The sequence below is a fragment of the Onychomys torridus genome, chromosome 3 (genome assembly GCF_903995425.1).
Source record: "Onychomys torridus chromosome 3, mOncTor1.1, whole genome shotgun sequence".
Lineage (NCBI taxonomy): Eukaryota > Metazoa > Chordata > Mammalia > Rodentia > Cricetidae > Onychomys > Onychomys torridus.
In genome coordinates this window covers 136,106,633-136,134,416 of record NC_050445.1, presented here as the reverse complement: position 1 = coordinate 136,134,416, position 27,784 = coordinate 136,106,633, and the positions used below count along the sequence as shown (strand labels likewise).

Sequence of the window (27,784 nt, the reverse complement as noted above, 5' to 3'; positions counted from 1 at the left end):
AAGTATGTGCTCATGGGAATGTGTTTAAAGCTGTCCCATCTTCCATTTAACTTATTTCAGGGTTTGGCAGACTTTTTTTCAGGTTCCATGAGCCATGGCAATTCAGGGAGTTGTTTGGGAGCCTGAAGGGGGCTCCAGCACCAAGGCATGTTCCCAGAACTGGAGAGAGGTATATGAGTTGAACCCTAGAAGGGGTTCTTCAATTGTAACCCACCTTCAGGGAGCCAGGTGCCACCATCCATGGACAACTGTCACCTCAGCCACTGCTCATCAAAGCCTCAAGACGGGAATGGATTTTGAATGCCCAAATCCTGAAAGTTGAAATCCTCAAAGATTAAAATTTCTAAAATGACAATCCTAGGTACATGTAATCCTATGACTTGGGAAGTAGAGGCAGGAAGATCAATCTGGTCTCAAAACCAACTCCTGCTGGCACACACTTTTAATGCCAGCACTAGAGGCAGAGGCAGGCAAACTTCTGAGTCTGAGGCCAGCCTGGTCTACAGAGTGAGATCCAGGCCAGTCAGGGCTACATAATGAGACTCTGTCTCAAAACAAAAATAAAAATAACTACAAAAAGAAGAGGAGGAGGAGGAGGAGGAGGAGGAGGAGGAGGAGAGGGAGGAAGGGAGGAAGGAAAGGAGGGAGGAAGGGAGGGAGGGAAGGAGAGAGAGAGAGAAAGAAAGAAAGGAAGGAAGGAAGGAAGGAAGGAAGGAAGGAAGGAAGGAAGGAAAGAAAGGTTGACTAGAGTCCCAGATGTTGAAATTCTGAAAGTCAGAACAATTCCTGGTAAAAAGGAGAGCTGTAGGAGAAGTATAGAAAACTGAATTCTGAGACTGAATCAGTGCATTCTCAGTGACACACGGGACAACTGTCAAGTTATTTACTTTCTTCCGACTTCCTGCCCGTTCTCACACCACTGTGCTACCTTAGCTGGTCTCAGTGACGTGCAATCTCAGCATTCAGGAGGCTGAGGCAGGAGAATGGTGAGTTTGGGGTCAGCCTCCAGAGCCCTGACTCAAGGAAAAGAAAAGGACAAGAGGTTGGGGATTTAACTCAATGGTAGAGCACTTGCCTAGCAAGTGCAAAGCCCTGGGTTCGATCCTCAGCTCCGGAAAATAAATAAATAAATATTTTTTTAAAAAAAGAAAGAAAAGAAAAGGATAAAACCACTCCTTATAGGAGAATAAGAAGAATTTGACAAGCTTCCGGCAGCTGATACAGGGCTTCCTTTGCATATGACCGTCAGTAAATGGTGAACTGCTATAAGTCAGGCTTTTGACTGTCAAAGCAGAAAGGCCTCTTACTTTCCCCAACAAATTTACATAGAAGAACTAGCTCCTGCTCCGATTTGGCCAAAACTGTCCCCACTGTTTTTATCAGATGCAAAGAATTCCTGTCCCATAGATCTGAAAATTCTGAAATTTATGTACTCAATTACATATTAATGACTATATAGCAAATCACTTTATAAATTTGAGTTTGAAGGTTTGGTGAATTTTGTAGAAAAAAAGAAAGGGAAGATTTCAAATGAAGCTCCAAACCATAACAAACAATTCAGAATTAGGTATGAGCAAGCATTTGGCAAGTGGATTTCAGGTGTTACCAATAAAGGTTATTTTTGTTTTGTTTTGTTTTTTTGTCCCATTCAGCCCAATGCATTTGGTGGAGAGTCAGTTGGTTGAGGAAAGAGCTATGAAAACCACATGTAAACAAGCACTTGCAAAGCAGAGCAAGAAAATTCAAGTTTGAGATAGCCTGGACAGCACAGGTTCTGTCTTTAAAAAAAACAACAAAAAACAGAAAAAAAATAATCCAGATATGCTGGAGTGCCTCCAGCACTCAGGAGGCAGAGGCAGGTGGATCTCTGTGAGTTCGAATCCAGCCTGGTCTACAGAGTGAGTTCCAGGACAGCCAGGACTACACAAAGAAACCCTGTCTCAGGAAAAAAGAAAGAAAGAAAAAAAGGATCATTTATCTACATTGGCTTTCCACCCAGCTGATGGAATTCCAGGAGCTTTTAATGAATTAAAAGCTGCATTAGCCTAAAGAAGCCAGCCAAGTGTCTAGCTGGTTGGAAAATAATTATGTGCACAGTAGGACAAGAAGCCACTTAAGCAATACTACTGCTGTTCAATCACCAGCTTTGCTTCTGCCAAATCTGTGGTCTGTATATGAGAGCATGTGGAATGGATGCCATATGCCCAATACAACACAGAAGCAGGCCCAGGAGCGAGGAACATTCAGTAGGGAATGCTCCCATCAGGGTGCATAAAAATCATAGAGGAATTTTCAAAAGAGCCATGCCACGTGGAAAATGGATGGGGTGGATAATCCCGGGAGATTCATGCATCACCAAGACACAGGACATATAGTTAATGATCGTGGAAGTCAGCCAGCTTTTGTGGACTACTTTCATGAAATAGCCCCTGATCTATGTTTAACTATTTTTATTAATTTTTTTTTTATTTTGTGGAGAGTGTGGGGATGTCAGAGGACTTGGGGTTCCAGTCTTTCCGTTTACCACGTGGGTCCTGGAAGTCAAACTCAGGTCGTCAGTCTTGGCAACTAGTGTCTCTCCTTGCTGGACCCTCACAAGCCCCTTGATCTATTCTCTCTTTGTTTTTGTGTTTTATCTGAGTGGGTGTTTTGCCTGCATATATATCTGTGCACTATGTGCATGCCATTGTCCATGGAGGCTAGAAGTGGGCCTTGGATTCCCTGGAACTGGAATTACAGATGGTTATTAGCCACAGTGTAGGTGCTAGGGATCAAACCTAGCTCCTCTGGAAGAGCAGTCAGTGCTCTTAACCACTGAGCCTTTGCCCAAGTCCTGTGATCTACTAATAGTTTGTTTGTTTGTTTGTTTTGGAGACAGGGTCTCATTGTTTAGGTCTGGCTGTCCTGGAATTCACTAATGTAGACCAGGCTGGCCTTGAACTCAAAGAGAACCACCTGCTTCTGTCTCCCAAGTGCTCAGATTAAAGGCACACACCACTCTAACAGGCTTGATCTATTCTTGAAGTACACTTTTTTATTCATCCAATTTGTTTTTAGTAATTTTTTTTTCTCTTCTTCCCATGGTTGGATATAGGACCTTATATACCTACTAGGTAAGCACCCCACCAATTGAATTACCCCCTCAGTACCTCACTTAAAAGATTTTCTCCTGCCAGGCGGTGGTGGCCTTTAATCCCAGCACTCAGGAGGCAGAGGCAGGAGGATCTCTGTGAGTTCAAGGCTAGTCTGGTCTACAGAGTGAGTTCCAGGAAAGGTTCCAAAGCTTCACAGAGAAACCCTGTCTTGAAAAACCAAATATATATATTCTCCCTAGCATTTTATTGTTGTTTTGTTTGTTTGAGGGTCATGAGTTCAAACTCACCCTTAATTATTAATACAGGGCAAGTTTAAGGCCAGCCATGTGTATTTTATTGAGACCCTGCCTTTTTAAAACGGAAAGAAGAAAAAGAAATTGAATTCTTTTCTAGAATAATTATATTGTTAAGGTGTTAATATTTCAGGGTTTTAGAATTTAGAGGTATTTTTGTCACTAAGGATTATGACCTTTGGGATTGTGTCTTTGGGGATCATAGCCTACATTCACCACCATCATGATCATAATAGTAACAAGAACAACTTAGTTTGATAAGCTTTTTCTAAGACATCTTTGTGTCTTCATATTATAGCTCAGAGAGTTTAAGTGACCCGTTCATCACCATCCTTTGCCTGGTCCTTGCTCTAGCTCCCCCAGCTCACCCGCAGCTGTCCCCGCTGGGAATTCTGTTTTCAAGAACGAACCTAGCAAACATTCCGCTCTGTGTACAGCAGGCTCCTCCAGGACAGGAAGCCTCCCGATAGTGCTGGAATTTCTAATCCTTAACATGTCCCTATGCGTGTTGACTGGTGAGGGAGAAGAGGAAAAAGACCGCAGCTGTGGTGTGGTTTGGGTTTGGGTCTAAAGAACGGGTTATCTGGGACTTCATTTCATTTGGGTCACTTGAGGCTCAACCGATGCCCAGGAGAGAGGCCAACGCGTCATCACTTATCCGTTCGTTACCTTTTCTCTACAGCCTTCCTCAGCCACCAGGGCAGGCGCCTGCTCCTGGTTACCGTGGCAACCGAGAGGAGCCCTAGCCAGTTCTGCTACTGCACTGACTTCTGCAGCCCTAGCTGAGATGCAGCGCTGAGGACCGACAGACGGTGATAGACCCCTAATTCTTTATCTCTTCCTCGCTGCTCTGGACCCCGAGAGAACGAGGGAAGGCATAAGGATGAAAGGAGGGTGCCTTGGGGCCTCCGGATGAGAGCCTTTGCTGGGATTCTAGCTGGAAGGTGGAGCCGCCACACTTAGGATGCACGCAGCTACAGCATCAGCACCTGTGTCCTGAGGACCAGCCAATCTGGGCAGGCAAGCTCTCACCGGCCAGGCAGATGCGGATGTGAAGCCCCGGTCCGTAAGTACCATCAAATCTCCCCCTGGGTGTGCAAATCTCTTAAAGGAAAAGGTTTTGTGTCTTGACACCTTAAAAAAAAAATCACGTCTTTCTATTGTTTATGCTTTTCCTTGCCTTTCAGACATATATGAGATTCTTGGAACAAATCTGTCTGCCTGTAAACGCGTTGCTCTCTTAACCAGTGGGAGCTACACCCCAGTATCCCTGTCTCCTCTTACTGCATAACGCCCCACCGGCTGATAACCGCGTACCCTAAGCATACGCCCCAAAGACTGAGAAACACAGCCCTCAGTTTCTCAGTCAATACCGTCCCATTATCTTTATGCTCCTACCCCGCCCCCACCCCAATCAAAGAAATAACATCCTTAGGCAAGCCGGTGGTATGCCAGATGTCAGAGGACTGCCCCGGGATCCCCGAGACACCGTGTCCTTTCTGCGTGCTCAATGTGAATCCATTAGCTCATCGACAGGAGACAATTGTTACACTCAGAGGGACATTTATTTCCGTCCAGTAGAGGGCGCCGGCGCTCGCCTACAGAGCTCGGTAAACAGGCCGGAGATGCGGTCCCCACACCCGTCCGCGTGCACGTGCCCCTGGCTGCGGAGGACCCGGCGCAAGTCAGCCTCTGCGATCGTTAACAAAGGGATGGTTATGTTGGTCCCCTCCCTGGAAGGCAAGGGAAGGGCAAAAAGACTTCCGGAGCACGGCGTTCGTTTCAGAAGCGAATGAGCGTGTTTCCAGGGCAAAGTACTTTCTGTATATCCATCAAACGTCCTCTCCTTCCCGGTCAACCCCTCCTCCCCCAGCCCCTAGTCCTTTCTTACTGCTGTAGCGCTGTGATGAAGTGTTTACAATCTGCCGTGTTAGGAAGACAGGGGGAGACCTAGTTGTAATGAACGGTAACCGACTGCTTCGCGGCTGGCCCCTGCAGAAGTCCGCCCGAGCTGCGTGTTGGAACACCTGCCGGGGTGTCCTGCCCGGGACATTCTGACTTAGCTTCCAGGTGGTTCTAAAGCACCGAGGTTGCCCGCCACCATTCTGATGGGGATGACGTATTTCCAGGTGAACTCGGCACTGGCTTAGCCTCTCAAACACGCTGCTGTTGGAGGGCGGGGGTATATTATTATTATTGTGATGTGCGACTAGCCACCATGTGGAAGAGAGCGGGCAGCATCTTTGACTCCCTGGGGCAGCTGAGGGTGAAAGGGGTGTTTCAAAGGAGGGAGGGCGCACCTCTCTCAAAACGGGCTCCTTCGAGGAGGAAAATGTTCTGACCTATATTCCAGACCAAGGGGAAAAGGAACTGTGTGGGCCTTTGTGGGACTGTAGAGGGAAAACTGCAAGGGTCAGTAGAAATGGATTCCACGCCTGTGTGCTAATCAGAGTCACACCCGTGACTGCTCCCCTCCGCCGCTGGAAGGAGAATGAGGTGGGGTGGGGCGTGGTGATTTGGGAGGTGGACGCAAGAGGATCATGGGTTGAAGGCCATCTTCAGCTACATAGCAAGTTTGAGGCCAGCCTGGGCTACATTAGACCTTGAAGAAAGAAGGGAGAGTGTGGCTGGGAGGCGGGTGGTATCCCACGCCCTTAATCCCAGCATTTGGGAGGCAGAGCTAGGCGGATCTCTGTGAGTTCGAGGCTAGCCTGGGCTACAGAGTGAGTTCCTGGACAGGCACAAAGCTACACAGAGAAACCCTGTCTCAAAAAACCAAAGAGAGAGGAAGAGAGAGAGAGAGAGAGAAGAAAGAGAGGGAAGGCAGGAATATGGTAGCCATTTGAACAAAGGAAAAAGCAAATAAAATGACCTAGAAATTAGTCTTAATCCTTTTCAAGACTGAACTCATTACAACTTTAAATCCCTCCTACACCTAAGGGAAATCTTAAAAATGGCCTTTCCCTGAGAACTGAACACTAGGGCAACATCCTCTTCACACACACTCTTGCAGACCAGGAAGCAAAAAGCCTCTTCGTAAGTTTGCATTCTAAAGCTACCTCATGAATATTCATAAGTCATAAATGCTGGGAAGCAGGTGGGAGGCAGAAACTGCACAGCCAGGTCCCCTAGGCCTGCAGTGCTCACTGGTTGGTTAGGTAAGGCCCTGACTCCAGGCCTGAAAGGTCAGGATTTTGTTTTGTTTTGTTTTGTTTTGTTTTTGTTTTTGTTTTTCGAGACAGGGTGTCTCTGTGTAGCTTTGTGCCTTCGCTGGAACTCGCTTTGTAGACCAGGCTGGCCTGGAACTCTCTGTCTCCAGAGTGCTGGGATTAAAGGTGTGTGCCACCACTGTCCGGCAAGGTCAGGATTGTTAATAGTCTGTGAAGCCCAGGCAGCCATGGTGATGCCTGCACTTGAGAGACAGGCATAGGAAGGAGCAGGAGCTGTTCTCCGCTACACATTGGGTTCTAGGCTATCCTAGGCTATGTAAGATTCTCGGAAGCCAAAAACTAAACAAACAAACTGCAAAGTGTGACCTGGTGCTAGATTTTTCCCATCATAACTTCCTAAGTCTCTCTCATTAGTTTTGATTAGATTGAGAAAGGGTTAAAATCTTCACGGGGGGGGGGGGGGGGGGATGGGTGCAAAGACAGCCCTGCCTATTCGAAAAGCCTGGCCTCTGTCATTCACGTCATAGACTGGAAAGAGAATTAAGTAGCCACCCGCCCGTCTGGGATCAAGGGCCTCCTATGCCAGACTGAGGGGGCCAGGAAGGTCCCCACAGAGAATGGCCGCAGCTCTCCCACATACTGTACCAGATTGCTTTGTGGAGACTGCCTCCACTTACCCTGGGCCTCCTACAGGGTTTCCCCAGCACTCCCCCAGCACAGGGAGCTGTGGGCACCCTTTGCCTGGGCACCCCTGGGCTCTTCCGACAAGTTCTGTCGGAGAGGTGGCTCAGGGCGGCTTCTGCTAGCCAGCCCCAATACCCTTTTCTGATTGGTTCCCACAGAGCTGACCCACATCCCACCTCCCAAGGCAGGATACCAACATTACAAAGGCCGCCTGTCCACTGGACAGCTAAGCCGAGAACAGTCCATCTGGGTCTCATCTCTCACCAGCCCTTCCCACCACAGCCACCAAGACCTTCTCCCTGAAAATGACACAGCCACACACAGTGTCCAGTAACTCGGCTGCATGCATACCCCAGCCCACCCTCAGAAAGAGCTTCCTGAACGCGGGGGATGGGGACTTGGGTGCTTTATTAAAACCCAAGTTGATACTTTAGCAAACTAGATTGTCACTCATCAGTGGGCCAGAAAAGCAATTTGATCATAACCGGCATTTTAAAAAGAAAAATTATCCAAGTGTGTCACATATATGGAGAGGAGGTTTAATTGCCTGTAATGTGTGCATTGGTTTTGTGTTTATGCATGTGTGTGTTGTACGCTGAGTCATGAAGCATTTGTTTTATTTATTCTTGGAGTTAGGAACCACGTCCAGAGCCTTGCCCATGCTAAGCCACACCCCCGGGCATCAAGATTCAATTCTTTTCTTTCTTTTTTTCTTTTTCTTTTTTGGTTTTTTGAGACAGGATTTCTCTGTAGCTTTGGAGCCTGTCCTGGAACTCGCTTTGTAGACCAGGCTGGCCTCGAACTCACAGAGATCCACCTGCCTCTGCCTCCTGAGTGCTGGGATTACAGGCGTGAACCGCCACCGCCCGGCAATTCTTTATGTGGGTCACAGTCAAACAAACATTATGCTCATCCTCCGACAGTGAACAGTGAAGAAAGCTAGGACTGAATCTCACAATAAACTAGGAAGGAGTCAAATTCCAGAAGAGCTGACAAAAAATAGAATTAAATAATTTTGGATCTTTTTAGTGCTGGGAATTGAACCCAGGGCATTGCGCATGCTAAGCAAGCATTTGGCCACCGAGCGAAGGCTGACTCGGGCCTTTTGGAAGCCCAGTTCTGAGGGGCCTTTGTCCTGAGTATGCTGGTGTGAGAGCTGAGTTTAGAAGTGCCACAAGCCCGTCTGTGCACCACTCTTGACAGTGAGCCAACCCCTTTGCCTTGTTGTTCATGTTCGTGTGGAAGAGCTGAGCGCTGAACCACAGCTCTGAAAAGGCTAAGCATGGGCTCCACACCGAGCAACGTCTGGACTGAACAAACTTTTCGAAAGGCATTTGGAATCATGCAGAAAAGGAAAACCAGAACATTTCACGATATTTTTACACTTTCAGGACATTGCCTTTATTTAGGGAGGGACGCACATGTTCCACAGTGCTTGTGCAGAGATCAGAGGTCAACTTTTAGGAGTTAGTTCTCTCCTTCCACCATGTGGGCCTTGAGGATTGAAGTCAGGTTGTCAGGGTTGGCAGCAAGCACCTTCACTCCCTGGGTAGCCCTGGCTGTCCTGGAACTCACTTTGTAGACCAGGCTGGCCTTGAACTCACAGAGATCTGCCGGCCTCTGCCTCCCCAGTGCTGGGATTAAAGGAATGTACCGCTGGGTGGTGGTGGGACACAGAGCCAGGCAGATCTCTGTGAGTTCGAGGCCAGCCTGGGCTACCACGTGAGTATGTGCCACCACTGCCTAGCTAATGTTCTTATTTTTATTACAATTCTATGCATATCTACTCACTGTATGTTCTATTTATATGACATTCCACAAAATGACTAAATTTTAGTGAAAGAAAACATTAGCAATTGCCTAGGACTAAAGCTCTAGAGAATTTAATGATAAAAAGGCAGAAGGAGAATTGAAAGACATTAGAATTGTTCTTTTTTGTTTGTTTGTTTTTTAGACAGGGGTTTTTCTACATAGCCCTGGCTGCCCTGGAACTCTTTATGTAGACCAGGCTAACCTCAAATTCATGAAGATCTTCCTGCTTCTGCTTCCAGAGTGCAGGAACTAAAGGTGTGCTCTCCTGCTGATTAAAAGTTTTTAAGAACATTAACAAGAGGCTGAAGTAGGAGTATTGCCCCAAGTTTGAGACCAGTCGAGGATACAGACTGAAACCCTAGCTCAAGAGTGAAAAGTAACATCAAAACAAAATAAAAACCTTAACACACAATGTTATGGATGTTTCAGGGTAAGCCTCTCTCATCTGTTCTGGCTTGCTTTCTGCATGGGTCCAACTGGAAGGGAATACAACGTGACAATACATAGGGAAAGCCTGGGAACCACCCAGAGACAATATTTCAGAAAACAAAGTGAAGCCAAAGCCAAACCTGGGTGATTGGTGGCTCATATATGGAGCTCCAGTCCTTGAAGCTGGAGTAGGACCGTGTGTGTGTGTGTGTGTGTGTGTGTGTGTGTGTGTGTGTGTGTGTGTGTGTGTTGTGGGAGATTTGGCAGAGAGACGTTTTGAGATTCTATCAGGATCTACACAGAAGCAGCCATCTTTGGACTCGATCAGATGTCAGTTGCTCTGTTGTTTATGCTTCTGTGCTGTGGTGTACAAGAGAAAGTCAGAGGACAACTGTGAGAATTAGTTCTCTCCTTCCACCGTTTCCATCCTGGAGACTGACCTCAGGTCCCCAAGCTTGGTGAAAGGTGCCTTCAGTCATTTCATCTGACCTGGCCTCTTAAAAGGGGCCTTTGCCATGTCAGGCATAGGGTCAGGAGTGGTGACTGGCTGGCCTGTGCTGATGCGCTGTCCAGCGGACACTTTCCTTGGAACTTCCAGTCAGGGTTCTGTTTCCAGAGAACATGGGCAGACTCTCAGAGAGGCAAGGGACGCCTGGCCCCTGAGGCCGGTTGAACTCCATGCTCTCCTCCCTTCCCTCGCCTGCAGTAGTGTAAAGGAATGAAGGTCTGTGGCTGCATCCTGCAGGGTAAGGGCGGGCACTGATGCTCTCCATGCAAGCAGAGAGCTCTCTAAGCAAGGGGAAAGAATTTACTGAAGACTTGTAACCAGTGATGTCATTTGAGGACCGAAGAGGTCACATAATCTGGACAGATAGATATTTTTCCTCAACCCTTTTCTGTCCTGTCTTTTTGGGAGGGTGAGAGGCAGCTGCTCTGAAATTGTAACTGTTTTATTGTTATAAAAGTGCGCTCAGTCCTCAAACCTCTCCCCAAATGAAAAAGCACAATAAAAAGAAGATGATTTCTTTAATTATAGCCTTTTCCCCCTGCCACCTGGTGCGAGGGATGAACTTTAGGGCCTCTGGCATGGCGGGCCCTCACTGTACCTCTAAGCCACACCTCCAGCCCAAGAAGACGTCTGGACACTCAGTTCCCACCCACTGCACTGTTTACACAGCCGTGCCTGTGTTCACATTCCTTTGAACTGGTCTTCCTCCTCAGGTTAGATCCATACTTCACTTGAAAGCCCTTGGCCACGGAGTATGAGCCCAGCTCTTCTCTCCAAGCTGGAACTTCTACAGGTAAAGGGAGTCTCACTTCACAGATTACCTCTTGCAATCTACTTCTTTTGGGGAGGGGGCATTGAAATCCCCCCCCCTTCCACAGAATCTTTCAGTTCTCAGGGAAGCCTTCTCAACCCTGGGAGCAGCGCCCTTCACCTGACAGTAACTGTTTCAATCCACTGCTCACTCCCCGTTCATATGATCCGTCCTAGAAGTTAGACCTTCTGTCTCATTATCCTTGCCCCATCTGTCATTCCCAGACAAATGCCCTGTCAATCAGACACTGGGGCGTGGGGTGCTGGAGAGGTGGCTCAGCAGTAAGGAGCACTTGTTGCTCTTGCAGAGGACCTGGGTTCAGTTCTCAGCACCCACCTGGCAGCTGACAAGCACGCATAACTTCAGTTCTAGGGGATCCATCACCCCCTTTTGACCTCAGTGGGCACCAGGCACACAGTGGGGCATAGATACATCCATGCGAACGTGTATACACTTAAACTAATAAAACATTTCTTAAAGAGATGTTTCTGGCTGGGTGTTGGTGGCACATGCCTTTAATCCCAGCACTCGGGAGGCAGAGGCAGGCAGACCTTTGTGAGTTTGAGGCCAGCCTGGGCTACAGAGCGAGATCCAGGAAAGGCGCAAAGCTACACAGAGAAACCCTATCTCGAAAAACCAAAAAGAAAAGAAAAGAAAAATAAAAGAGAGAGAGAGATGTTTCTGTACTCACTGGAGCAGCTCTTTTCAGAAAAAACATCTGCTCAGAGAAACAACTGGTCCTGCAGATGTTTTCAGAAATGAAACATTTCTGACTTACAGAAGAAACCTCACTGAGGTAGAATATACCTTGAAAATGATACTTAGAAAGTGCTGGATGATCAAAACCTAGCATTCTTGGATGACTTGTAATTTGATTTAATAAGTTGAGGAATCTTACCAACTATGTTAAGCTCTTCCTTCTCTGGTCTGGAAGGATATTTGCAGTGTAGAGATGTAAATATTGTGATAAGGTGGGCATGTGACTTCAGAGAAATTCTAAACACTATATCCACCTAAATGAGAATGGATATGGTATTTGGACTCCTGCTGGAGGAGAGACTCTCAACCATTAAAGGCGAGGCTCACACCAAAATATAAGAAACAGACTGAAGGAAGACAGAGAGAATAGTGAGATATTTTGTTCATATTATTTATAAGATATTTAAATAGTGTTTTAGTTATTTCCTTTCACCTCCTAGCAAGTCTTGCAAGACAATATTAATTCTCATCAGCCCTGCTCTGAGTTTGTAAGGTGAAAGGAGAAAGCACATGGACAGACGCGTTTGTCACATCTATTACCTTACTGTCTTCTTCTGTCAGTTGACTTCTATTTTTAAAAATATTTATTTATTTATTTATTTGTTTGTTTGTTTGTTTATTTATTTATTTCATGTGTCTGGGTGCTTGGCTTGCATAGATGTTTATGCACCACATGCATGCCTGGTGTCTGCTGAGGCCAGAAGAGGTGTTGAATCCCCAGAACTGTAGTTACAGATGGTAGTGAACTGTCAAGTGGGTGCTGGGACTCAAACCTGGATCCTCTGGAAGAGCAACCAGTGTTCTTAACTGCTTAAGCCTGTGTGTTCTTTTAGAACAGCAGTAAGCACTGGTAACTGCTGGGCCATCTCTCCAAAAACCAGTTGACCTCATTTTTATATTGTGTTATTATATAAAATGTATATTTTGGTGGTTTGAATTTTTTTCTTTTTTAAATAGAGACTTTTTTTGGCTGACCATGTTTTACTTGATTTTATTTTTAGATTTGAACCTGTTTCAAAGAAATCATTCTGAGTTCTGTCAAATGCCATGAAAACATTTACTATAACAAATTTCTTGTGACTTTTAAAAAAAACACATTATCTTCAAGATTAGTATGTCAAAGGACAAGTTTGGGGCCAGTGGATGGCTCAGTGAGTAAAGGGTGCTTGCTGCCAAAGCCTGACGGCAATTCCAAGAACCCACATAATGGAGGGAAGAGAAATGATTCCCACAAGTTGTCCTCCGAGCTGTACTTGAGCACTACGGCATGCATCCCTTTCCCCCAGCAAAATAAATAAATGCAAAGAGGAAAAGGAAAATCCATCCCAGCCAGCCTATATTTTAATATGACATATCAGAGTGAAGCCCTGGCTGGTCTTGAACTCACAGATACCTACCTGCTTCTGCCTCCCCAGTGCTAAGATTAGAGGTGTGTGTCACTATGCCCAGACTTGCAAGCTTTTCAGATCAGGAAGTTGCCTGCCTAATTATAGCACAATCACCCGACACAGAAAAGCAATGCTAAATCAAGGATGTTGTCTGTCTCCTTAGAGCTAGTGAGCTGTGATGTTCACCTTTGGTAGGTCACATTTTTCACGAGTTTGACAGCTCTGAGGAATGTCTCCATTGAGCTTCTTCAGATCTTCATACAAAGCAACAGTTTCTGGTGAGTGAGCCAACCGCATCTGTACTTGGAATTCTTCTTTGGGAGTGTTAGCATTTTTTCACAATGGTAAAAAAATTAGATTTGAAGTACAAGGTACAATGTGACCACTTTGGAACTTGAGGGGATGTGTTCCTCGTAATTATAAGCTGTAAGGGGTTCTGTAGCTAGAGTTTTCCTGGTCCTGCCTGGCCCACGGTCAGGGGTCAGGACAAATCTCTCTCACCCACCAGTCCTGCAGCTGCTCAGACCCAACCAAGTAAACACACAGAGACTTGTATTTCTTACAAACTGTATGGCCGCAGCAGGCTTCTTGTTATCTGGTTCTTATATTTTAAATCAACCCATTTCTATTAATCTATAAGTTGCCATGTAGCTCGTGGCTTACTGGTATCTTAACATCTTCTCATGGCAGCAGCTGGCAGCATTTCTCTGCCTCAGCCTTCCACTTCCCAGAATTCTCTTCTCTGCTTCTCCTGCCTATACTTCCTGCCTAGCTACTGGCCAATCAGTGTTTTATTTATTAACCAATCAGAGCAACACATTTAACATACAGAACATCCCATAGCAGGGCTCCTTGTCATTGAGGTAGCTAATGAGAGAAAGCAATGGAAGGAGAGTCTCTGCATGCCCAAACTCAAGGAGGTCTGCAGAAGAAACTGGGCGAGACCTTTCCATGTGCTCAACTGCTTTGTCCAAATGCTGCAAGGTATCCTGAGACAGGATGCCGATGCATGGACTATTAGTAGTATAACAATAACTTCTTTTCCAGTATTGTTTCAGATCATTTAACTATTCCAATAATTTTGCGTTGTCTTTATCAGGACAGCATACCAAGGGAAAAATGTTTAAGGCTTATTAACTATGTATATATATGAATGACTGCTTCTTCTGCATGTAGGTATGTGCACCAATCTAAGTGCAGTGCCCATGGAGACCAGAAAAGGGTGTTGGATCTCCTAAAACTGGAGTTAACAGGTTTTTTTGTTTTGTTTTATTTTTGGTTTTTGTTTTGTTCTGTTTTGTTTTAGTGCCTTGTGGGTGTTGGGAACGCAATGAACCTAGGTCCTCTGGAAGAGTAGAAAGTGCCACTGAGCTTTGTCTCCAGCCCTAGCCAATAAGATTTAACATCTTCAACTACCATGTCAAAGGAGCAGGTTAAAAAAAAAAAATTAGCTACCGAATTTAAATCTGCATTTAATTGTTTACTGGCATTTGGGAATAATAACAATGATGATGATAATGATGATGATGATAAATAATCCCTTTTTAAAAAGCAGTCTGAATTTTTGGTTCAGTTTTGAAGGCTTTGTACGTGCTAAAGAGCTGTGGAGTTCCTTCCTACTTTAGTTACAAACGTCCCACAATGACCAAAAACGTCTCGTTAGTTTGTCAATCATGCTTGGAAGGTATATGTCTGCAACCTCACAGGCAGCAACCCCAGGTGGCAGTGCAGCCACAACCCCTGCAGGAAGGGGGCACTGCTGTCCACACAGCCCAGCTTGTGCTTCCTCCCAGACCATCACCACCACCACCCGGCGCCCCGCCCCCTTCCTCAGAAGGCGATGCTGTGGCTGGAGAAGGGCGACCAGCACCCCAGGTTGAGGTGTTCCATGGGAGTTCCTGCTGAACCCCGAGGCCACAGGGTGCATAGCAAGAGAGCAGCCCCCCCCATGGGACCCCTTAATGGACACCATGGAACCCCTTAATGTGTTTTTGTAGTTTTATTGAATTGTTTGTTTTTGAGACAGGGTCTATGGTGGCCCAGGCTAACTTTGACTTTGATCTTCCTGCCTCAGCCTTTCTTTTTTCTTTTCTTTCTTGTTTTTTTAAAAAAAGGTTTATTTATTTATTATGTATACAGTGTTCTGCCTACATATATGCTTGCAGGTCAGAAGAGGGCACCAGACCTCATTATGGATGGTTGTGAGCCACCAGTGGTTGTTGGGAATTGAACTCAGGACCTCTGGAAGAGCAGCCAGTGCTCTTAACTGCTGAGCCATCTCTCCAGCTGCCCCCACCCTGCCCTTTTCGAGTTCTGAGATTACAAGTCTGTGCCATTATGTTTTACTAATGTGCTACATTTTACACTTGATCTTATCCAAAAAGTGGACAGGCAATGTGTTTATTTTAATATTTTTATTGCATGTATTATTTTGTATATATGCACGGGCATGTCTGTGGAAGTCAGAAAAGAGCTTGCGGAAGTTGGTTCTCTCCTTCCACCATGAGTATTCAGAGGGATCAAACTCAGGTCCTCGGCGTCTCTCCTCACTGTGCCAGCTCTCCTACCCTCAGTGTTTCTGTTTAAAATGACGCTGTCCCAAGCAGGTAGAAACCCTTGATTGCTTCTCCCTCTCCTCACCAGGGTAGGTTTGCCTGTGGTTTCTAGATGAACACAGCATTTAGTCTGGACTGATACAGAGACTCAAAGAACCCAGGCACATGTGTGCCTGTGAATCTGTATACACAGCTATAGAACAATTTTCTGATACTGCAGCTGCACATAAAGATATACATCTGAGGCTGAGGATGTCTGTAGCTCAAAGTCAGAATCCTTGCCTGGTATGTACAAAACCCATGTTTCTATCTCAGCATCACTAAAAATAAAGACATCAATCCAGGAAACCTAAAAGCCCTGCTTAGTTTGTAGAACCTGTCGGAGACCTGCTGGAGCAGGCTTGGGAAGTCTTTCTCCCAGGCCAGTGGAACTCTAGGATTCTGTAGTAAGTGAGGTGGTGGCTCTAGGTTGCTTGGTGGCTTTGGCAACTGATTTCCCCTACACAGTCCCATCTTGGTTTTACCTGCAATTGCTATGTAGAACTTCTGACTATTGCAAAGCACACGCAGGCTGGTGAGTTCGAGGAACCCCTTCTCAGCTGTGAAAAGTGATGCAGACATAGACATATGATTTTGTCAAGTTGTATTTTCATTTCCTTTCTGCCTGCCACTAGGATAAAAAGCTTATAAAACAGGAATCAGAAAGTGAATGGTGTGTGTGTGTGTGTGTGTGTGTGTGTGTGTGTGTGTGTGTGTGGTAGGCAGATACCTGAGTTCAAGGCCAGCCTGGTCTACAGAGTGAGTTCCAGGTCTACATGTAGAAACTCTGTCTTGAAAAACAACAACAAAATGAAGAAGGAAAAGGAGGAGAAGAACATAATTAGCATAACCTGTATTTTTAGGGTTGTATTGGAACTGCCAGTGGGGCAGGATATTTTTACTAAAGACCTGGTTCTGGGGCAATGCACACTGCCCTTCGTCTTGGGCACAGAGCTCATTCCAGCTCCAAGCATGCTGGGTGGTGGGAGTACTTCCTCTTCCTCTGCTACATGGCAGAGACACAAGCTCACTGTAAGCACTTCTTACACCATAGCCCCTGAACCTGCTCAGATTTGCTATTCTGTTTTTCTTCCCTTGTTGCTTACAATTGTTGTCTAGTTGTTACACATTGTCAAAGGATTGTGAGGGAGTGGGAGATTGCAGTGGACAGAATGTACAATTTGGAAGTCCAGGCTCCATTTATATAATTTTGGAGGCCTCAGGATGGAGCCCAAGGCAATGTGTATGCTATGTAATTACTCTACCGCTAAGTTACAGCCCAAAGCTCTGGGTTTTCTCAGGCAGCGACTCAGAATGTACACCATGCTGGCCTGGAACTTTCGATCCTCCTGCCTCTGCCTCCCAAGCACAGGCAGCATTATTTAGCAGCTTTCTTAGCCTTGGCCAGGTTGGTCTGCTTTGTGAGCTGTTGTTTCCTGCCTTCCGTAGACGACCGTCTGCCAGTGCTCCTCACAATCTGCTTCGCCGTTCAAATGATTTCACAAGTATAGAAATGTGTTTGAAATTCTCTTGCCCTCTCTTCTCTTCCCGTCCTTGCTTCCTTTTCTCTCCCTTTCCCTCTCTTTTGCAGGGGATCAAACCGGGGGCTTCAAGCAAGCTAAGCATTCACTTACCACAGGACCCCCAGCCCTGGCATGATCTCATTAGAGTGTAGTTGATTTATGAAAATAGGAGACCGTGTTTGTCTTAGTTTGCTTTCGGTTGCTATGATAAAAACACCGTAACCAAAAGCTTCTTGAGGAAAATGTTCATTTCACTTGTAACTGGAGTCCATCATGAAGAGACACTGGGGCAGGAACTGACGTAGAGGACATGGAGGGGTGATGATTACTGGCTTGCTCCCTGTGTTGCTCAGCTTTCTTCCATACCCCAGGACCACTTGCCTGGGGGTGGCATTGCCCACAGTTGCCTGGACCCTCCTACATCAATCATTAATCAAGAAAATACCCTACAAACTTGCCTACAGGCCAATCTGATAGAGGTGCTTCCTTAGTTGAGATTCCCTCTTCCCAAGTAACTATGCATGTGTCGGCCCCCAGCTGCCACACACACAAGCACAGTGTTGCACTGCAGAATTACGAGGTTGGTGGCTACAGTCAGGCCTCTCTATGCCTTTGTACAGATGAGCTCCTCCACACTTGGTTTTTTTCTCTCAGGAATAATGGTATGACCAGAAATAACGGACTTCATAGCACTGATGTGGGGTTGGAAAGAAATGACGCACATAAACCTCTCCCAACAGTACCCAGCACTCAAGATACACTGTGTTTGTTCAGTTTCTTCACAGTTGTGACAGAAATCCCTGACATCCACAGTTTAAGGGATTCTTTTAATTCATGGCTTCCTATCTTTGGTTCCTGGCTCTGTTGACTTGGGGCCCCTGCTCACAGGCAGAAGACCATGGCAGTAGGGACATGTGCACCTCATGGTGGATAGGAAGCCGAAAGACAGGAAGAGGCCAGGGACAAGATAACTCCAAGGACTGGTTCCTAATGACCTACTTCAGCCAGTTAGGCCCGACCTCCTAAAGTTTCCAGCACCTCCCAAAATAGCATACCAGCTGGGGACCAAGCATCAGATACATGAGCCTTTCTGAAGGATACTTCTTATCTAAACCATAACAGTTAATAAACACAAGAAGTAGCAGCTGCTGGATCCTAGGGAGAGAGGATTATCTGGGTGCAGAAAACATGGAAAATTAGGGTCATGAGGGCACAAGGTAGAAATGTGCAGTTAGCCCATCCAGGAAGGCTACCTATCGGAACTGTACTTCTGGGTGTCTTTGGACAATAGCTGGAAGATAGGTTGTCTGGCTGTAAGTGGAACTCTTAGGAAAGGCATCCTTAATACCTTACAGTTTGGACACAGAGGAGTACAGGCTGAAAAATTCTGAAATAAAGGAAGTGGAGGGCCTGTGAGATAGCTCACCAGTAAAAAGCGTTTGTCACCAAGCCAAGGACTGGAGTTTGGTCCCCAGGACTCATGCTAGAAGGAGAAAACTGACTTCTAAAGGTTGTCCCCTGACCTCCAGCTCCCCACACCACCCCACCCCACCCCCTAAATAATAAGTTTAAAAAATGTAAATAGAGGGCAATTGGTCTGAGGCAGTCCTAGCTCTCTGGAGTAAAAGTCTAAAACGGAGCAGACAAGGCCTCCGGGAATGTTCTCCGGTCTTCAGCTAGACGCGGAGGGCGACTGAGAGCGGAGGTGTGCTTCAGACTCCAGGAACAAACTCTTCAGCAGGGCCCGAGGGTCATCAGCCCGTGGGATTTGCTGCTGAAGGCCGGAATCCTGCACAGTCCAGCAGGGCCAGTGAAGAATTAACTGAAGCTTCCTCGGCCTCTGGGAGCGCAGAGCTTAGGAGGCGCGGTCTACACACCCAGCTAGGAAGAATGCTCTTCCTTAACATATGTAAGGGCCTGGGAAGAATATTCGACCTGCTTTCCCGTAATAAGAGACTATATACAGCAATGTCTGTAAAGGTGTGGTGTCAGAAGGTCTACCCACTTCCAACCGAAGTTCTTTAAGATGCCTGGAATGGAAGAGATTAATAATCTGGTGCAAGGGAAGAGGAAGTAAGAGAAAGGCTTCCTAGAGGTCAAGTGTGGTCTAACACCCACATCGGATTGGAAAGGGAAATCAAGGCAGGGAGTTGGCGTTACCCGCTCAAAGTCATATAGAGATAGGATTCAATTCTCCGAAGTTTTCGTTAGCTTTCCCTCCGAAAATCTGACACTTCTCTATTCTGTCCCATCTGGATGAGATAGGGAAGAAAATTCTAGCTTTGTTTTGTGGCGGCTCCTGAGCGCAACAAACAAGTCCCCTTTAAGGGAGTCCTCCAGTCCCGGGTCTGGCCGGCTTTGATATGCCCCGGGTGTTATCCCGTTGGCCGTTTTGTGTAGCTTCTCGCCCCTTCCAAGATTCCCAGCCAATCACCTCTTTCCTCTCCTACTCCGTTGGGCTCTCAGGAATGTACCATATGGTCCGGGCCGAGGGGGGGAGAGAGCAGGAGGGAGGGAGTGGCAGCTATGCATTCCTTTACCTTCTGTTTGTGACCTGTGAGATTTTGATAGGACCGAGCCTGCAGGTGGCAACCCGGTCCCTAAGAACGAACTCTAAGAGCGAACTGCAGGAGCACCGAGCACGCGCGCCCCCGTCGGGGTCGGTGGTCTAGCCTGGAGGGCCGCAGCCCTCGCCCTCCCATGTGCCCGCCCCGCCCCGGCGGCGCCGCTCCTGCCGCCGCCGCTGCCGCTGCTGCTGCCGCGCCGGACGCTGCGGGCTAGCGCGCGGGGGCTGCGGCTGCGTGTCCCGGCGCGCGGCTGGGTGGCCCCGCCGGCCACGAGGGCACAGCAGCATGAAGCAGAGGTGAGTGCCGCGCTCCTGGGGAGCAGCCGCATCCCGCCCACGCTGCGCCTCGGTGTGCCGGGGGTCGGCGGCTGGCCCACGGCGGCTTTGGCGCGGGTGACCGCGGAGCCCCGATGCGTGGCTGGGGACATCCCTCCCGGGCAGCCCCGGGGCTCCGGCTCCGTTCTGTGCCTGGAGACTCTCTCTGGCAGACGGGTGCGTCCGGAGCGCTGGCCGAGCTGCGGCGCCGGCGAGGAAGCCCCTCTGCGCTTCCCGCGCTGCCGGGCGGGTGTCGGGTCCCTGACCTCCAGGAATCCGGTGCTAGGTCAGGTTGCGCCCCGGGGGAACTTAAGAGAGCTGTCTCGCTAGTAGGAGCGGGACTAAGCGGCTTGGACTGGGTGTGCCCAAGGCGGCTTTGTAGGGGCGAAGACCCAGCCTGGGGAGTGGGGCTGCGCTCCCCGATGTCCCTAGCCTGCAGCCCAGCAGGCGCAGTGTGTGGGTTGCTGAGGTCGTTATGGCAGGTGGCCATGAGGGAACTCTTGACATTTCCGTCTGGTGGTAGACTGAGTGGGGTGCAGGCAACCACCGAGGCCTCTTATCTCGGCGCCGTCCCCCTTCCTAACTGCCTTACAAAGTGACAACACTGTTGGAGGTCCCCCGGGGCACACTAGACATCTCTCGCTTAAGAATAACCTTGGAGAGCCCTACCCAGATATGGGTTTGTCTGGTGTTCTCAGCCAGCCAGCCGGCGTGATGGCCGATTGCAGGTTTCTGGCGTCTCTGCTTGGCAGGGATCGCATCATCCAGCTCTTTCACAATTGTTGCTGGGAAGAGGGGGTCCTTCAGGCGCCTCAGCGCAATTGGGGTCATGGGTCAGCCTTGTATCTTGGCTGATTTTTCTCCCGAGTCTGGAGACAAAGTTATTTCCAAGAATATACACCACATCCGTATTGCTTTGATTTTAGTGCTTAAGTCAGACATTAATTATGGCTTGTGTGAAATGGATTAATGCAGAGCAACGGAGATCATTTCAGACAGTCGTATTTGTTTATTTAAAGTGTGCCTTGGATGGAGAGAATAGCATTGAAATACCAGGACATCAGTGTGTTTGGGCCCTACTTGACTGTTTGCCACATATACAATCGTTTGGGTTGATGGTGAGAGAGAGTGAGATTTTATGATGAGGGAGACATCTTACAGATTGCTGCTGCCAGCAGGAATAATTTCACTCATGACCCCGCCACAAAGGATGCTGTTCATTGTGGTTGCCTTCTGTGAGCACGTTTCCCAAGGTCCTTTAAGAGGATATCGTAAATTTCATACGTGATTGCCACATGCACTCAGGTCCCTTATTTTAGCCTTACAGTGAGCTTTTCTTATGCTCCGGGTTGTAAAAAGCTTAAAGTATCTTTTAGTGGTCTGCTAAGTAGCATGAGTTGATTTCAGAATTACAGCCAAGACAATGTTCGGTGACTTGTTCTGCAAAGAGTCCTTTAGAACTTGGACCCAGTTCCTCAGAGCTCTTTTCTGTGTTTAGGATAGTGCCAACTTTTGAGAAGTCTAAAATGTGACTGCCAGCCGGTTGGGGCTTTCACCCTACCAGGGTGTTTGTATCCTGTGGTTTCTAGGTGTGGGAGAGAAAATAATGTAGGAAATATGCTTCACACAGTGCCGAGGACATAGTCAGTGTGCTTAGCAGAGTGTTGAGTGTGCCTGGTAGGTGTTCAGTAGGTCCTCTTTCATTGGAAAAGACCTGGGTGGGGATGGAGTTGGGCCTGGTGTCCTCCTGTCCCTGAACGGGGAGACCAGCTCCCCTCCCTCCCTCTCCCATTCTTGAATTCTAGACATTTTAATAGGAGGTTGTAAGTGAAACACTTCCGGACTGGGAGAAATTAAAGAAGGAAAGTTGAGATTTTCCACCTGTCTCATGTATTTTTTGGTTGTTGTTATCGTTTGTTGGTTGTTTTGTTTAGAGACAGGATCTCTTTCTGTGTATTCCAGTCTGGAGAATCGCCACACTCTCCAGCCTTCTGCCTGCGCTTCCTCTGTGCTGGCATTGCCACTACAGCTGTCTGACCCTCACCTCATGCTCATGTGTTCCTTTTTTTTTTTTTAAGATAGGGCCTCATATAATCTGGGCTAGCCTCGAACTCCTCATAGAGTCAAGGTTGACCTGCCTGATCCTGCTTTGTGGCAAGGGAGCTCCTGACCCTCCTGCCTCTACTTCATGAGTGCAGAGATAGCAGGTGTGACCCACCACATCCGGCAATATGTTGCATTTTAAATGTTTTTTTATTTTTATTTACAGGTGTGTATGAGCTTGTCTCTGTGTGTGCCACATGTGTGCAGGTGCCCTGGGAGGCCAGAAGAAGGGTGTTAGAGCCTCTGGAGTTGGAGTTACAGGTGCTTGTGAGCTGCCTGACAAGGCTGCTGGAAGCTGAACTCCAGTCTTCTGGAAGAGCAATGAATGTTCTTAACCACTGAGCCATCTTGCCAGATCCAGTGTTGCATTGTGAAAGTCAGGATGGTGCATGCCTTAGAAGAGATCTTAAGTACCACCCAGTAGGGGAGCTGACCCTTTCTTCCATCTGTTGATTACTCTGCCCACCTCAGACAGTGTTTCTCTGTGTAGCCTTGGCTGTCCTGGAACTAGCTCTGTAGACCAGACTGACCTCGAACTCACAGAGATCTACCTGCCTCTGCCTTCCTGGTGTTGATTACTCTTGTAGGTGAGGATTTTACTTGGTGGATTGACATGTCCAAGTGGAAGTAGAGTCATTACTTAATTTTCCCAGGCAGTGACATCTGAGAAGTGGCCAGGGCGGCTGAAGCTGGACCTGCAGGCCTGGGTAGCTCTCGTGGACTCTGCTCTGGGCTCGGCAGGGAGCCACTATTTACCTCCTCCCTTCTTGCCACTGGTCCTATGAGCAGATTAAAAGGCTATCAGAGCTAATGTACTTGGCGAAATAAGAACCATCATTGGTTTGTTTATGTTGCATGATATTGGGTGTGACATTTTTACAGAAGGTGGCTCTGGATTCAGTAACTGCTCTTTCTTTGAAGAGGTGAGTTCCTTTTCCTTCACTAGTTGACCCTCTGGAGGCAGGTGCTTGGGCCTCACTCAGCTAGGCAAGCCCTCTGTCACTGAGCCACACCCCCAGCCCCATGTTATTGATTGTGGACTGTAATGTAGTCAAATTATAGTACAGTTTCTCCCCAGTCTATAGATGAAGGAACAGGAGTGACGTGATTGGCCCCGAGTGCAAATCCATTGATCCTTGTATTGGATTTCTCGTGTTCTGTTCATTCCATTGATACCTGGGGAGGAAGACACGCTCGCACCGCTCTTGTATTTAGGCGCTGAAAGGTTTATGGCAGACTGTTGTACTTTTCTGATTGCTGGTAAGCCGCGTCGCTGCTCTTTGATTGCTGCTGGTTGTGCCTGGGCTGGGCGCACACCAGCTCTTTACTCCGCGTAGCTGTGTGTAACTCTTTCTAGGTATCCCCGTTTCATCGATGACGAACTAGGCGTTGAAGAGATCCCAGGGTAAGGAAGTGACAGAACGTCCTGGCTGAGAGCAGGGCTGGGGTCAGCGAAGGGTCATACTCTGGGGCGTGTCATCCCAGCCCCATGCTACAGTAGTGACTAATGGGGAGACTTTGGGGTTCTGACACCTGTCATTCTCTCCACCCCTACCTCCACTTTCTGCAGTGGACAGTCATTACCTTAGCGGAGAAAGAAAACGGAACTGAAAAAGCCATTTATCTTGGGAGAATGTGAAGTATTTAATAAAACCAGACAGGACGATTATTAGGACCACAGAGAGTAGAAGTGGTTCAGGGTGGGGGAAGTGATACTCTGACCCGCAGCCGGTCCTCAGTGCTCAGGCCTCTTCACCTTTTCACTGGTTGAAACTGTGGCATTGGAGACCTGGCGTTTTTGCTGAGGTCTGCAGAAAGGCAGGCACTTCTTTTCTGCTTTCTCTGGAAAGCTGAACACCTGCTTCCTTTCTGGTGTTTAGCTTCCGCAGATAACACAGCACATTATCCAGTTATGTGGGAATTGGAGGGGACGTCACTTGGAAATTTACCTAAAATCCACGGGGCGGACTTTCCCTCCCCTTCAGCCAACCCCTCTGTCATCTTTGGCTCCATTTTTCAGAGTCCTCTGAGGCAGGGGGATTGGGTGGGGTGGGGTGATGTCACACACCTGGATGCTTAGATACACCATTCGGCAGGACGATATTGCTGTTCCAGTGAGGCTCGGCCATACGTGATCAGCTGTTTTCTTCAGGGTGGGTCAGCTGTCTGAAGGCATACAGATGTGATACTGAAGACAGGGAAGCGGTTTCCTTTAGCCCTGCTGTTGAAAGACTTGTCTCCATTGGCTGCTTAGGTTTGCACAAGAGGATGGAAAGACGGTTGGCGTCTTAAAAAAATGAAAGGAAGGGATCATCTTAGTAAAGATTGGAGAAGGGGGGCTGTGGGCGTTACCTCAGGGAAAGCTGAGCAGGACGGGCCCTGGTGAGAGCGGTGGAGCCCTTTTGTGTTTGTCAAAGGCTTCTTCCCTCGTAGTGCCTGGCTCGGGGGGTTAGTCTGCCTGTGAAGTTGAGGAGAGGGGATGGTGGCCAGCAGAGGGGGCTTCTGCACAGGGAGGGTCTACAGGTGCTGTTACATTGTATATGTGATGAAAGATTCATACTGGTGAACTCTGGGAAGGGGACCACATGGCCAGTGACTAACTACTCACTGCCATTGGCTTCACCTTACTACTTTAAAATAGATGTGCAGGGCTATGGGCGTGGCCCCATGGTAGAGCACTTGAACCCCAGCACCATTTAAACTGACCAAGTTCTACTCTGTTTGATCCAATCTGCTCTCTCTTTCTTGCCTCCTCCTCTGGAGCCTAGGAAGGCTCTCCACCTTGGGAGCTTGGGAGAAGAGGGAAAGAGGAGAATACACCCCCTTCCCCTAGCTGCCCTGTGATTAGGGGTTTCAGGGTTCTGGAATGGGGAAGGGAGAGGTGGGGAGAGCAGCCTGCTGGAGCTGTTGGGCTAATGATAGTCCTGATCACATGATCATGGTGGCAGACACTGGAGAGCCCTGACTGAAGCCTGTGTCCTGAGTTCTCTGCAGAGTCCTAAGCCAGCCTCCGGGCCGCCAGTTGGAGTAGGATGCAGGGCTGTTACCGTCCCTCTAAGAGGGTAGTGGTCTCAGGATTTCCCTGCAGGCCTTTGGCTCTGCACCTGTGCCCTCACAGACTCCTGTGACTTCTTTGTGCAGTCCTGGCTGTTCTGGAACTCACTCTGTAGACCAGGTTGGCCTTGAACTCAGAGACCCACCTCTCTGCCTTCTGAGAGCTGGAATTAAAGGCATGCGCCTCCACCACCTGGCAACTCTTGTGACTTTTAAAAACCATAATCAGACTTCTCCCTAGAGTCACCTGACTGAAATGCCCTCAGGAGATGGGTTAGGTAGCATCAGGTTTACTCATTTATTTATTTTTGTTTGTTTGTTTGTTTTGGGACAGGGTCTCACTATGTCACCCCTGGCCTGGAACTTGCTATGTAGGCAGAGTCGACTTGAACTTAGAGATCCTCCTGCCTCTGCTGTCCAATTGAAGGTGTTGGGATTAAAGATATGTCCCTCCATGTCTGGCCATGTTTCTCTTAAGTGTTGCATTCTGGAGCATTTGGAGGACCGTACAGGGCAGTAGCAAGTTCTTCGGGGGCCATGGGCTGTGCTAGGAAGTGTTGAGTACAGCCTTGTTCCTATCTCTCCCTTCCTCTACTTTTTTTTTTTTTGGCCTGGTGTGAGTTTCTCTCTCTTAAATTTTCAGTGATTTTATTTTCTATTACCCTGTATGTGTGTGTATATAATGGTTAACGATGTATTGTGTGTGTGTGTGTGTGTGTGCGCGCGCGTGTGCGCGCGCGCGCTCGAGCCATGGCACACATGTAAAGGTAAGAGGGCAGCTTTGGGGAGCTGGTTCTTTTCTTTCACTGTGGATTCCTGGGATTGAACTCTAGCGATCAGGCTTGAGCCCCAAGCACTTTCATCCGCTAAGCCATCTCGCTGGCCCAGGAATGGATTTGCATTTCCAAGGCTCAAGCCCAAATCACTAGTCATTAACTAGTCATTATCTTAGTGGACGGACAGGGGGGGGGGGGGACGGGACACAGGCTGGGGAGCCTACTTCTGTATAATTAATTGGACCTTTAGAGTGGAGCCTTTGACCCAGGTAGGCCTTGACCAGTGGGATTCACTTATTTCCCTGTGAAGATTTGAATTCTGTCAATTTGTTTCTAAGACAGGTAGGCTGGTCTCAAAACCAGCCTTGCAGAGGTGGGGGGTGGGAGTCAACCTTGTGTCGTTGGTATTTTAAGTGCCTCTAAAAAGTGGGCCTGACGGTCCGTGACAGCAGAGTAGCCACCATAGTTAACGGCTTACCTTACCGAGTGCCCATACTCCGAGACTGCGCTTTATGTACACACACCGTTTCCCCCTGCCAGTTTTACAGTAAGTGTCCTTAGTGTTCAGAAAGGTCATATCCATAAACCCAGTAAATTGCATAAGCTGAGCCTGTAATTACCATCATATAACATGAACCATTGAGGAAGCAAAGGGAGAGGGATGGAAGAGGAAGTAGACAGTGGTAAGTTGAGTCAAGCCCTCGGGATTCTCTGAACGCTAGAGAAGGCGGAGTAAGGAGAACTCCTGGGCCTGTGTCACACTTAGAGCCAGAGAACAGAGAGGAGGAGGGAATTCCCCTAGGGCTTCAGGTGGTGACACACTCCCCCTTGACATATTTATTGAAGAACTGCAGAGGCTGCAGGAAGTTACCATATTTGTAAGGGGACAGCACAAAAGCAGTGAGCCATCCTGTATGCTGATACGTGATTTAATCGGTCAGGAACCCTGAACTTGGAGTGGCGAGCAGAGATACCCCTCTGCAGCGTGATACTCTCCCAGGCTGGGTTGCTTGTCTCTTGCACATTGCAGTGAGGCTTTCTAGACTTTACCTGCCCCCTGTGGTTGAGGCGGGGATGTTTGTATTTTGCCAACAGGGTTGGGCTGTTTCTGTAGCTCTTCCCCGAGGACCTTGGTTGCAGGAAGGGCTGGGCTACCTCCCCTTCCTGCAGACTAATATTGATTGGGTGTCCATCACCACTGGGGATCTGTTGGCTGGTCTTCTTGTCCTTGCCTAGCCACTGCTTGTCAAGATGAGCAGCAGGTACTCCAGTGGCAGGGCAGGCCTTCCTAGAGGACATGCTGCCGGCCACACCCTCTCCCAGGTGTTCTGATAATCCTCATGGTCACGGTTAGAACCATGTTAGTACTGCCAGATCTTCCTTGCGGCCATGATACAACACTGTTCTCGCTGTGACCTCGGAGGCTGCAAGTGTTTCAGACTCCTCTCCCAAGCCTCCACCTTTTGTTCATCTTTTGAGGTCACTTGCTCTGTTTTGGGGGCTGCTGTGGACAATGGCCTACTTGGATGTCTCGGTGCTGAGTGTGCTCAGTGAAATACAATTTTGCTTGTGTTTCGGTCTTCTGGTTTCCAAGACCTTTGGGCCACTGAGGTCCATTCCAGTGGAAGTGGCTTGTATATCCTGGACACAAGCCAAGCGTCTTCCAGCCTCTGCTTCTTGTGTACTGACTTGATGCCATTTGGTGAGCATCTGTGGTCTATGCTGTTTCTGAAGAGTTTTCTCTGACCAGTGGTCCCAGAGTGGTGCTCATAGGCCTCAAGGCGATGTATGGAATAATACGTCAATAAAATAAATAAAACAGTGCTTAAGTAGACTTCATCACAGTGACACAATTCTGTGACACAATTCCTTCTCTAGGAACGTGACGCATTGTCTGCATATGA

At 47.9% G+C, this 27,784-nt stretch overlaps 1 protein-coding gene and 1 pseudogene across 7 annotated transcripts in view; one reads left to right on the top strand and one right to left on the bottom strand.

The window, feature by feature from the left end:
• The first annotated feature begins 3,959 nt into the window (after positions 1-3,959).
• The window catches only part of Mical3 (microtubule associated monooxygenase, calponin and LIM domain containing 3), a 205,026-nt gene continuing 181,201 nt past the window's right edge, over positions 3,960-27,784 (top strand). For 2 of the 7 annotated variants that reach the window (XM_036180668.1, XM_036180672.1), the window contains exon 1: positions 3,960-4,454. The gene's annotated coding sequence lies outside the window, so the exon portion shown is untranslated. Of the gene's footprint in view, positions 4,455-5,341; positions 5,518-19,833; positions 19,930-27,784 lie in introns of those variants that run through there. The other 5 variants (XM_036180674.1, XM_036180673.1, XM_036180669.1 and 2 more) reach the window with 3 other exon arrangements.
• On the bottom strand, positions 13,115-14,876 carry LOC118580262 (annotated as a pseudogene).